The sequence below is a fragment of the Lepus europaeus genome, chromosome 10 (genome assembly GCF_033115175.1).
Source record: "Lepus europaeus isolate LE1 chromosome 10, mLepTim1.pri, whole genome shotgun sequence".
Taxonomy (NCBI): Eukaryota; Metazoa; Chordata; class Mammalia; order Lagomorpha; family Leporidae; genus Lepus; species Lepus europaeus.
The window spans coordinates 113,407,798-113,420,157 of NC_084836.1; the positions used below are offsets into that span (position 1 = coordinate 113,407,798).

A 12,360-nucleotide genomic window follows, 5' to 3' on the forward strand; every position below is an offset into this window, starting at 1 on the left:
TTTTTAAATTTATGTATTTGAAAGGAGGAGTGACAGAATAGTGGGGGGTGGGGAGAAAAGAGAAGAGAGGTCTTCTATGTGCCTATTTACTCTCCAGTGGCAGCACCAACCAGGTCTAGACCAGAAGCCGGGAACTCCACCTGGGACTCCCATGCTTGCTGTCTTCAGAGGTGCGTCATGAGCAGGAAGCTGGCTCAGAAGTGGAGCAGGTAGAACTCAAACTGGCACTTGGATGCGGGACGCTGGCATCACAGTGGTGGTGTAATTTGCTGTACCAGTATGGTACAGTTCAGAAAACAAAGATATGAGTGAAAAGTGAAAGCTATTTATGTTTCAGAAGCACATCTATTCATAGCCATTTCCATGCAAGTATTTGTATAAACAGTTTTTACTCTGTTGGATCATATTATACTTAATGCTGCCACTGCTTTTTGTCATTATGTAGAGATACACTTCATTTTAAAAATAATGGCTAATATAGATGACATAGTCTAATAATAAGCCTTTATTGATTGATGTTAAAACAGTGCCAAAAAGAACATGCTTTCTCTGGTCATTAGCCACTTGTGCAAATATTCTATAGAACAGATTCTTTGAAGTTGAATTTCTGGGCCTGTGTATGTCAGAGATATGCTTCATGTTTGGATAGATTTTTTTTTTTTTTTGACAGGCAGAGTGAATAGTGAGAGACAGAGAGAAAGGTCTTCCTTTTCCATTGGTTCACCCCCCAGTGGCCGCTGTGGTCGGCGCGCTGCCAGTGGCGCACCGCGTTGATCCGAAGGCAGGAGCCAGGTGCTTCTCCTGGTCTCCCATGGGGTGCAGGGCCCAAACACTTGGGCCATCCTCCACTGCACTCCCGGGCCATAGCAGAGAGCTGGACAGGAAGAGGGGCAACCGGGATAGAATCCGGTGCCCCGACCGGGACTAGAACCCGGTGTGCCGGCCCTGCAGGCGGAGGATTAGCCTATTGAGCTGCAGCACTGGCCTTGGATAGATATTTTAAAACCGCCTTCCAGAAAGTTTTTATTAATGTTTACAGCCCTGTTTAATAGTGACATCTATTTTTTATGCACATTTTCCTTGGATCACAATGTTACCATTGCTACTATTTATTGAGTGCCTACCTTTTGTTAGGAATTGTGCCAAGTGCTTAACTTGACTCTCTAATCCTGGTAATCCTGTAAGATATTAGTGTGATCTCTTTTACACTTGAGGAATTTGAGGGTCAGAGAGGTGAAATAATATGCTTCAGGCCATGTCACTAATAAATGGCAACATGGGTTTAGGTCCTTATCTGTGTGATTCCAAGGTCTGTATTCCGCATACAAATTGCAAGAGTGAAGGGACCATCTTTTAATAGGTATGTATACAAACTCAGAATATAGATGTTTTCTTTCAAAATAAGTAATAGTTATTTATTTGATGCATAAAATGCTAATAGTGTTTCACATCAGTCATAGTCTAAATACCACAAGTGCAATAATAGTTTTGAAAATAAAATACATGGTATGCAAGAGGTCTTTTAAAAGCTCACAAAGATGGGCTGGTGCTGTGTGGCTCACTAGGTTGCTCCTCTGCCTGTGGCGCCGGCATCCCATATGGTGCCAATTCTATTCCTGGTTGCTCCTCTTCCAGTCCAGCTCTCTGCTATGGCTCGGGAAGGCAGTGGAGGATGGCCCAAGTCCTTGGGCACCTGTACCCGCATGGGAAACCAGGAAGAAGCTCCTGGCTTCAGATCAGCGCAATGCGCTGGCCGCAGCGGCCATTTGGGGGGTGAATCAATGGAAGGAAGACCTTTCTCTCTGTCTCTCTCACTGTCCAACTCTGCCTGTCAAAAAAAAAAAAAAATTATTTATTTGAAAGGCAGAGTTGACAGAGAGAGGGAGAGACAGCAAAGGAGAGCTTCCATCTGCTGGTTCACTCCCCAGATGGCTGCAATGGCCAAGGTTAGGCCAGGATGAAGTCAGATGCTTCTTCCGGGTCTCCTATGTGGTTGCAGGGGCCCAAGCACCGGGTCATCCTCCACTGCCTTCCTGTGTGCATTAGCAGAGAGCCGGAGCGAAAGTGGAGCAGGCAGGACTTGAACTGGCGCCCATATAGGATGCTGGCTCTGCAGGCACAACAAGGCCCCCTGCTTATATAATTTCTGACTCTGGCTTTAGATCCTTGATTTTTTTGACTTTGAAAGTATGTTAATTTCTAAGTGGTACTAAGACTAACTTGAGGAACCAATTACTGCAATTAGAAAAACAATGGTGGTCTGTAAACCCAATCTGCTATTAGACAGACATCTATGTTAGGGCCACCATAACAAAGTTCTCCAGACTGGATGACTTAAACAACAGACATTTATTTTTCAGTTATGGAAGCTAGACATACAAAAACCAATTTCTTGGCAAGGTTGCCTTCAGAAACCTCTAAGACTTGTAGATGCATGGTTGGCTTCTTGTGTCTGTATGTGATCTTCTCTGTGAATGTTGGTATCTTAATTTCCTCTTCCCATATGTATACCAGTCAGATTTAATCAGATCTGATGACCTGGGGCAGGTGCAGTGGCTCAGTGGGTTAACGCCCTGGCCTGAAGCACCAGCATCCCATATGGGCACCGGTTCAATACCCGCTGCTCCACTTCCGATCCAGCTCTCTGCTATGGCCTGGGAAAGTAGTAGTAGATGGCCTGAGTCCTTGGGACCCTGTACCCACGTGGGAGACCTGGAAAAAGCTCCTGGCTTCGAATCGGCTCAGCTCTGGCTGTTTTGGAGTGAACCAGTGGATGGAAGACCTCTGTCTCTCTCTGCCTCTCCTCTCTCTGTGTAACTCTGACTTTCAAATAGATTTTTTTTTTTTAAGATTTATTTAATGACCTTATTTTAACTTAAGTACTTTATTAACATCCTATCTCCGAATACTTGTGTACAGTCACATTCTATGTTACTGGGGTTAGGATTTTAATGTAAGAAATTGGAGGGTGAGTTGCAATTTACCCCCATCATAAGCCATTTTCCATTGTCTCCTGTAGTTTAAGAATTTTGTATGTATTATGTTTGAACTTAAGATTTTTTAAAAAAAACTTGAGATAGGGGCTGGCGCTGTAGTGCAGCGGGTTAAAGCCCTGGCCAGAGCGCCAGCATCCCATATGGGTACTGGTTCAAGTCCCGGCTACTTCTCTCTCTTCTGATCCAGCTCTCTGCTATGGCCTGGGAAAGCAGTAGAAGATGGCCCAAGTGCTTGAGCCCCTGCACCCGCGTGGGAGACCTGGAAGAAGCTCCTGCCTTCAGATTTGCGCAGCTCCGGCCGTTGTGGCCATCTGGGGAGTGAACCAGCGGATGAAAGACCTCTCTCTCTGTCTCTACCTCTCTGTGTAACTCTTTCAAATAAATAAAATAAATCTTTTTTTTTTTTTTTTTAATTTGAGACATAGTGCATGCAGCTGGTTCATTTACTAGATGCATACTAAGATCAGAGCTGAACTGTGAAGGGAGATGGGAGCCAGGAGCTGAGAATGAAATCTAGGTCTCCCATGTGGCAGGAATTTGCAGGAAGCCAGAATTGGGAGTTGGACTTGGGTCTTAGAACCTGGGTGCTGGCCCAGTATTGCGGTGTGTTGAGTTAAGCTGCCACCTGCAGCGCTGGCATCCCAAATAGATGCTGGTTTGATTCCTGGCTGCTCATCTTCTAATCCAGCTCCCTGCTAACGTGCCTGGGAAAACAGTGGAGGGTGGTCCAAGTACTTGGATCTCTGTACCCATGTGGGAGACTTGGAATAAGTTTCTGGTTCCTGGCTTCAGTTTGACCCAGCTCCATCCAAAGTGGTCATTTGGGGAGTGAGCCAATGGATGGAAGATCTCTCTTCTCTCTCCCACTCTCACTGTTACTCTGACTTTCAAATAAAATAAATATTTAAAAAACCAAAAAACCTAGGTACTCCTTTGTGGTGCAGTGGGTAAAGCCACCACGTGCGACACTAGCATCCTATATGGGCAGCTGGTTCAAGTCCTGGCTGTTCCATTTCTGATCCAGCTCCCTGCTAATGTCCCTGGAAAGTAGTAGAAGATGATCCAGGTGCTTGGGCCCATGCTCCCCATGTGGGAGACCTGGAAGAATCTCCTGGCTCCTGGCCTCTTCCTGACCCAGCCCTGGCTGTTGTGGCCATCTGGGGAGTGAACCAGCGGATGTCTCTCCACTACCCCCCCTCCCGCCTTTCCAATAATTAAATAAATACAATCTTTTTTTTTGACAGGCAGAGTTAGACAGTGAGAAAGAGAGACAGAGAAAAAGGTCTTCCTTCCGTTGGTTCACCCCTCCCAAATGGCCGCTACGGCTGGCTCACTGCGCTGATCCAAAGCCAGGAGCCAGGTACTTCTTCCTGGTCTCACATGTGGGTGCAGGGCCCAAGCACTTGGGCCATCCTCCACTGCCTTCCTGGGTCACAGCAGAGAGCTGGACTGGAAGAGGAGCAACCAGGACAGAACCAGCACCCCAATCAGGACTAGAACCCGTTGTGCCGGCGCCGCAGGTGGAGGATTAGCCTAGTGAGCCATGGCACCGGCCTAAAATAAATCTTAACAACCAAAACCTAGATAATCCCATGTGGGATATGGATATGGATATCTTAACCACTAGACTGAACTTTGGCCTGCTCCTGAACATGTGATTTTTTTTTTTTTTTAAGATTTATTTATTTTGAGAGAGAAAGAGGGAGAGACAAAGAGAGCTTCCTTTTGCTGATTTGCTCCTCTTATGGCCCCAACGGCCAGGGCTGGGCTGAAACCAGGAGCCAGGAGCTTCATCTGGGTTTCCCACACAAGTTATTTTAACCTAGCTAAAGTTTAGTTTTCTCATCCATGGACAGTTTAATGGTAGAATCTAGGCTAACATAATTTAAACAACTTGTTTCTTTGGGATCAGAATGGTGTGAGTAAAGTAATGAGAGTGACAAGTAGTAGATGTTGTATGGGTTTACTTGTATACAAGACACACTTTCATCTAATAAAAATACATTAGTATGTGATGCTATACAGATTTTTTTTTTTTTGTCTACATATCAGTCTAAGGTATTTTAGGAAAAAACTGAATAAGTCCTTTTTGGCCAAATAGTGTGCCCCTCCCCTTTTTAAATGAATTATAAGCAGGAAGAGCTCATCTAACAAAGTTCTGGTTTAAGAAATGTTTTAAACCTTTTGGTAAGTGTTGCAGTTACTGAAAAAATTTGAGCCAGATTACAGTAGATATCACAAAAAAATTAGACTAAGTTAATTTATTTGAAAGGCAGAGAGATAGAGACAGACAGATCTTCCATACCGGTTCACTGCTCGAATCTCGCAACAGCCAAGCCTGGGCCAGGCTGAGGCCAGGAACCAGGAGCCAGGAGCTCAGGCGAGGTCTCCTGCATGGGCGATGAGGGCTCTGTCTGTTGTCTCCCAGGAAACTAGAGTTAGGAGTGAAGCCAGAGCTTGTGAACTGGGCACTCTGATAGGGGACGAGGAAGTCCCAACCAGTTGCTTAACTGCTAGGCCAAGTGACTGCTCCTATAGAAGCTATTGCAGGTCCCAAGCACTTGGGTGATCTTCCACTGCTTCTCCCAGGTGCATTAGCAGGGAGGTGATTCGGAAGTTGAGCAGCTGAGCTTGAACGACACCCATATGGGATGTTGGCATTGCAGGCATTAAGCTGAACCTCTTAATGCCTCAACGTTGGCCCCCAAAACCATTTTTAATATAGGATAACCAAATACAAGTAGTAGGTGATTTGAAAGATTGTAAGTTCATTTTGGGCTCTTCTGGATTATAGGGGATATGTTAGATGTTAGCAACTGCAGTTCATTGAATTTGAGATTATCTTATTTTTAATAATGTGCTGTTGCTTTTCATTGACTAGTTATACTTAAGAAAAATGCTGACTAGAAAAACTTCATGTTTATTTCAGTTTAAAATGTTATTGTAGGATTTAGAGAATTGAATTTTTGCTAGGTTTATACATGAATGAATTAATTTATTGGCTATAATATAACTATATCACCAGAGAGACTTGTTTGCTTAGAATATCTATCTGTCTGTCTATCTGCATCCATCTATCCATCCACTGGTCCACTCCCCACATGGCTGCAATGGCTGGAGCTGAGCCAATCTGAAGCCAGGAGCCAGGTGCTTCTGGGTCTCCCATGCGGGCTCAGGGGCCCAAAGACTTGGGCCATTTTCCACTGCTTTCCCAGGCCATAGCAGAGAGCTGGATCAGAAGTGGAGCCCATATGGGATGTTGACACTGCTACACCACAGTGCCGGCTCCCAAATAAGGTTTTTTTTTTATTTTTAAATCAGTTTATTGTATTTGATATGTTATAAAATTTGAAAAATGATAGGAAAGTAGCAGACTCAAACTGGAGCAAGTCTAACAAGTAATAATTCTGGCCCCTTTGCAAAACTGATCCATTTAAAAACAAAGTAAAGTTCACATCTATGAGGCACACAAAAAAGGGTGACTTTTGTACAAATCATATTTAAAATTTCATGTCTAAAATTCTTTAAATGCAATGTGCTCAGAGTTTTTCTGAAATCCTGCCTGGTCCCTGCCTAAAGAGAGACAGACATGAAACCTCTAACTAAAAGGAACTGAATTCAAGGTGTCTTTAAAAAAAAAAAAAAAAAGAAAAAGGAAAAATGAACAACGGATGGCTGTTGGCGATGGAAACCTAGGGGACTGTGACCTCCTGCTCACTCCTTGTTTATTGGTCAGAGGCCTTGGGAGGCCCAGGACGCTTCATGGCCATCACAGCACCAAGTGTAGCTATTACCTTTTTTCTTTTTTTTGTTTTCTTTTTTACATTTCCTACCTTTTAATATATACATACTTACGTATTTTTTACACCTTGATATCGCTACTCCAGTTGTTCCCATATGAATATAGGTGTGGTCTCTATCGGATCTAAACGTGTCTTTTATTCAATTTTAGGTCCAGGACTTGGGTTTGCCGTCGCAGCTGCACATAAATGTCCGTTTTCTTTTTGCGTTCTTTATGGTGTGTGTTTTCCTCTTTGTGTGTAAGAAATAAGTCCATTTGTCCAGGGGCTCTTGCTTTATCCAGATCACAGGAGTGACGAGTCCACTCCTCCCCCGCAGGGGCCCTCAATTTCCATTCCTCTTTCTTTGCAACCTCCCGAGGACCTGGACTGAGTTGAGCTGACCTGGCCGTTGAGTGGAGACTTGATGACCTGCGTGGAGTCGTGATTCCAGCTGGCGTTGCCGGAGTTGCACATCATGTCAGCCATCTCCGGAAGTGCCTTTTCTGTCAAGGACTTGTCGCCACTGAGCGTGATCCTCTCTCTGAGGTCAGGGGCCACCTGCACCACGAGGCACTCACAGGGCCGTGCAAAGCGACCACTGTCTCTGTCCTGCTTCCATCTTTCCATCTGCAACCGCATGGGCTGAAGCTGAAAATATTTTGTCTTTTCATATAACTAAGTGTAGTCCTTGGAATCATCAGGAATGAGGAGTTTTGACGTTCATAGAAAATTCAAGGTATAGCTGAACATCTGTCCATCTCTGTTGATGAAATAGTGCTGTTTGAGACTGTCCAGGACAATGGGCTCTGTGCCGTCAAAGCCTTCTGATTCTTGATTCGGGGTATTTGGTGAGGCTGTCCAGGCTGTTGTACATGTGGCCGCCCACGTTGATGTACACGGGCGCATTGAACTTTGTGAGCTGTGCTGGCATGGGGATGCCTTGGTTGTTCAGTGGAGTTGTGGGGGATCTAGTGATCAGAGGTCTGGACATGTCTGCCCGGGCAGGACTGAGGGAGGGCCGGAAGGAGGGTGGGGCGCACCCGCTTCTGTAAGCAATGCCCTCTTTCGTTACCCTCTGCAGCCAGGGGTTTAGGGCAGGTTTGGGTATTGCAACGAGAAGCCTGTGTGTGGGGCAGCCCCAAATAGAGCTTTATAGAACTTTGTTTTATGGCTTTGTCAAACCAGTGTGTAAGAATGTTCTACTGTAGTTTTAATAATCTGATTCCTTTAAAATTTACAGTATATGGGTGAATGGTAACTTCTCTATTCAGTTATTGTTTACAGCCACTGTCTGTATCCCCACTAAACTAGGGTCTTTTTGCTTGTTAAACCTCTTAGTGGGTGAAGCATTAAGCTTACTTGAAAGGCAGAGTTGCAGAGAGGCAGAGGCAGAGAGAGAGAGTCTTCCATCAGCTCGTTCACCCCGTAAATGGCCGCAATGGTCAGAGCTGAGCCTATCCGGAGCCAGGAGCTTCTTCTGGGTCTGCACATGAGTGCAGGGGCCCAAGCACTTGGGCCATCGTCCGCTGTTTTCCTAGGCCATAGCAGAGAGCTGGATCAGAAGAGGAGCAGCCGGGACTTGAGCCAGCACCCATATGACTTTGCAGGTGGTACACCACAGTGCTGCCCCCAAGGTTTTTTTTTTTTTTTTTTTTTTAAAAGGTTTATTTATTTATTTGAAAGGCAGAGTTACAGAGAGGAGAGAGAGAGAGAGAGACAGACAGACAGACAGACAGAGGGAGAGAGATCTATTTTCCATCTGCTGGTTCATTCCCCAGATGGCCAAAACAGCTAGAGCTGGGCTTGTCCTAAGCCAGGAGCCAGGAGCTGCTTCTGGGGCTACCATGTGGGCGCAGGGGCCCAGGCACTTGGGCCATCTTTTGCTGCTTTCCCAGGTGTGTTAGCAGGGAGCTGGATTGGAAGTGGAGAAGCCGGCACTCAAACCAGTGTCCATGTGGGGAGGATGCCGGTGTCACAGGCAGCGGCTTTACCATCTAGGCCACAGGGCTGGCTTGAAGCATTCATTAAGCCTTTTGTACTATAATGCAAATTTAAAAAATGTTATCTCAAAAACTAAAAAAAGGAAGAAAAGGAGAGGAAAGAATGCTGAGAGGGAAAGCTGGGGAAGAAGGGAGGAAGGAAATACCATTATATTCTTAGAATTGTATCTGAAAAGCCTATTGAATCTGTTAAAAACTAATTAAAAATTATAAAAGAAAAATCTTTAAAAAGGGAAACTGTAAGTTCACATATGAGGTTTAATGGTATCTTTGCTTTGAAAGCCTGAACATATTTTCCCATTCTAGTGTTTGAAAGAATTGCCCACGTGCAAGTTGTCTACTCCCTACAACCTTTGCTAAAAGTGGCATTTCCTTGGGCTGGCGCCGTGGCTCAATAGGCTAATCCTCAACCCGCGGCGCCGGCACACCGGGTTCTAGTCCCGGTTGGGGCGCCAGATTCTATCCCGGTTGCCCCTCTTCCAGTCCAGCTCTCTGCTGTGGCCAGGAAGGCAGTGGAGGATGGCCCAAGTGCTTGGGCCCTGCACCCGCATGGGAGACCAGGAAGAAGCACCTGGTTCCTGGCTTCGGATCAGCGCAATGCGCCGGCCGCAGCAGCCATTGGAGGTGAACCAACGGCAAAAAGGAAGACCTTTCTCTCTGTCTCTCTCTCTCACTGTCCACTCTGCCTGTCAAAAAAAAAAAAAAAAAAAGTGGCATTTCCTGTTTGTGCATGTGTCTGAAAAGATAGTGGTGTACTAAGCAGCAGCACCTTAGGTGCTCCTTAGTGCTTGCAGGCTTGGTCATTTTTAGGAATTGTCAAGGTCAGTATTGCTTTCCTTTTCTGAATCTACCCAGCTACTCTTCGATTATTGTTGGGGATAAGGATTCATTTGTGAAACTGATTGAAAATATTTTCTTTGCTTTTGCTAAAGAGCTTATTGATTCATTTTAGTTACGCATTTGTGCCTTTTGAGCTTATTCCAAAACTATTAAAATACGTCTCTATTTTTTAAGAGTACTTCTTGGTAAAGGAGCTCTGAGGTTTTTGGGTGGATCACTAACAATCTGTAGCTCTCTAATATATACTTAAGCTTGTATATTTTCTCACTATGTACTTGGTATTCCTCTCAGCAAGTTTATTGGAATAGATTTTCTTTGGATAATCAGCTCAATCTCTTTGACAAGGCAAAAATTCTTTGTTACAGTATATTCATCCTGGCACATGGATGTTTGTTAGATGTTTGAGTTGACAGAAAAAAAGAATCTTCCAATTTTGTTATGCAGATGGATTGCAAAGCCTTAGGGATAATTGAATGAGAATTTTAGAGAAAAACATCTTCTACACTGATTAATTAAGACAAAGAGCAAGTTTATATTTACTGTTGTGATTCTTGCTAATGCGCCTGAGAAGGCAATAGAAGATGGCTTGAGTGCTTGGGCCCCTGCCACCCACTTGGGAGACCCGGGTGGCTCTTGGCTTCTGCCTGGCCCAGCTGCAGCCATTTCGACCATCGGAGGAGTGAACAAAGCAGATGGAACATCTCTCTCTTTGTCTCTCCCTCTCTCCCTATCACTCTGCCTTTCAAATCTTTAAAATATATATACACACACACACATACATACACTCATACACTGCTGAGAACCAGCTTGCTAGGGTTATTAACCCAAAGGTCACCTTAAATCTTTTTTTTTTTTTTTTTTTTTTTGACAGGCAGAGTGGATAGTGAGAGAGAGAGAGAGAAAGGTCTTCCTTTTTGCCGTTGGTTCACCCTCTAATGGCCGCTGCGGCCGGCGCATCTCGCTCTGATCCAAAGCCAGGAGCCAGGTGCTTCTCCTGGTCTCCCATGCGAATGCAGGGCCCAAGGACTTGGGCCATCCTCCACTGCACTCCCAGGCCACAGCAGAGAGCTGGCCTGGAAGAGGGGTAACCGGGACAGAATCTGGCACCCCAACCGGGACTAGAACCCCGTGTGCCGGCGCTGCAAGACGGAGGGTTAGCCTATTGAGCCACGGCGCCAGCCCCACCTTAAATCTTTGAAGACTTTTCACACGAGTTTTCCTCCTGGGAGCTTTGGATGGCATTATTTACATAAGCAAAAATGTGATGTTGAAACTCTGCATCCTTATTTTTGAAAGTTTTATGCAACTCAGTTATTAAAAGAATTGCAAAACTTGCTTATTTAATTTGTGTTATGTAGTACTTTATCAAGTGATACCTTTTTTGAATTTTTTTTAGAAAACATTTATTTACTTGAAAGGCAGAGTTAGAGGGAGAGACAGGGAAGAGGGGGAAGTGAGAGAGATCAGTCTTACATCTGCTGGTCTTTCCTCAAATGGCCGCAGGGCCAAAGCCAGGAGCTTCATTTGTGTCTCTCACATGGATGGCAGGGCCCCAAGTACTTGGGCCATCTTCCGTTGCTTTCCCAGGCACATGAGGGAGCTGGATTGGAAGTGCAGCAGCTGGGACTCGGGCGCCCTTATGGGATGCCTGCTCTGCAGTTTTGGATTAACCCACTGCTCCATAGTGCCAGCCCCTTGGTATTCATATGATGGGGAAAAAAGTCTATAAACTGTTTTTTTCTAGTAACAAGTTTATAGTTATATTATCTGCTCAATGCTAAATTTTTCTATACTTCCCATTTACTTTGTATTTCCCCCTCCGTTTCCCTACTGTGTGGTACATGGTACATTTATTGTAATTAATAAACTAATTCTAATACAGTATTGGTATTTAAAGACTTATTTGGGAGTCCAGGTTACAGAGAAAGGGAGAGAGAATGCTTGCTCAATCCATCTTTCATCTGCTGGTTCACTACCCAGATACCTGCAATGGCCAGGCTAGGCCTGATCAGAGCAAGGAGCCTCTTCCAGGTCTCCCACGTGGGTAGTAGGGGCCCAAGGACTCAGACCATCTTTCACAGCTTTCCCAGGTATGTCAGTAGGTAGCTGGATCAGAAATGGGCCGGCATCCATACGGGATGCCGGCACTGCAGGTGGCAGCATGGAAGATTCCCTCCCTCTCTCTCTGCCTCTGCCTCTTTTAATTCTGCCTTTCAAATAAATAAATAAATAAATCTTCTAAAAAAAGATTTGTTTATTTGAAAGGGGTGTGGGATAGATAAATATCTTTCATCTGCTGATTCACTTTCCAAATGCCAGCAGCATCTTTGGGGCTGGGCAAGGCTGAAGCCAGGAGCCAGGAACTCCATAACGGTCATTCACGTGGGTGGCAGGGACATAAGTATGTAAGCCAATAACCACTGCCTGCCAAGGTGCACGTTAAAGCTGAAATGGCAGGTGGGATAGTCAGGTCTCAAACAGGCGTTCTGAGGAGGGATGTGGGTGTCGAAGCCGTGACTTAACTACTGCACCACATGGTGCCCCCTTCCATTTGTGATTATTAAAAGTAATGTTTGTGTGAGTGTTTGGTACCATAGACTTTGTGTACACTTCTTCTGTTAAAAAATATTTTATTTATTTGAAAGAGAAGGAAAGACGGAGACAGATATCTTCCATTCCCCAAATGGCCTCAACAGCCAAGGCTGGGCCAGGCTGGAGTCAGGAGCTCCATTCGGGTCTCCC

General features: G+C 45.0%; 1 protein-coding gene and 1 pseudogene across 6 annotated transcripts in view; one reads left to right on the forward strand and one right to left on the reverse strand.

Annotated features, from left to right (window-relative positions):
• NCOA3 (nuclear receptor coactivator 3) overlaps positions 1-12,360 on the forward strand; it is a 144,815-nt gene that overhangs the window by 42,542 nt on the left and 89,913 nt on the right. The gene's annotated exons all lie outside the window — the stretch shown is intronic.
• LOC133768202 (BTB/POZ domain-containing protein KCTD1-like) lies at positions 7,082-7,775 on the reverse strand (annotated as a pseudogene).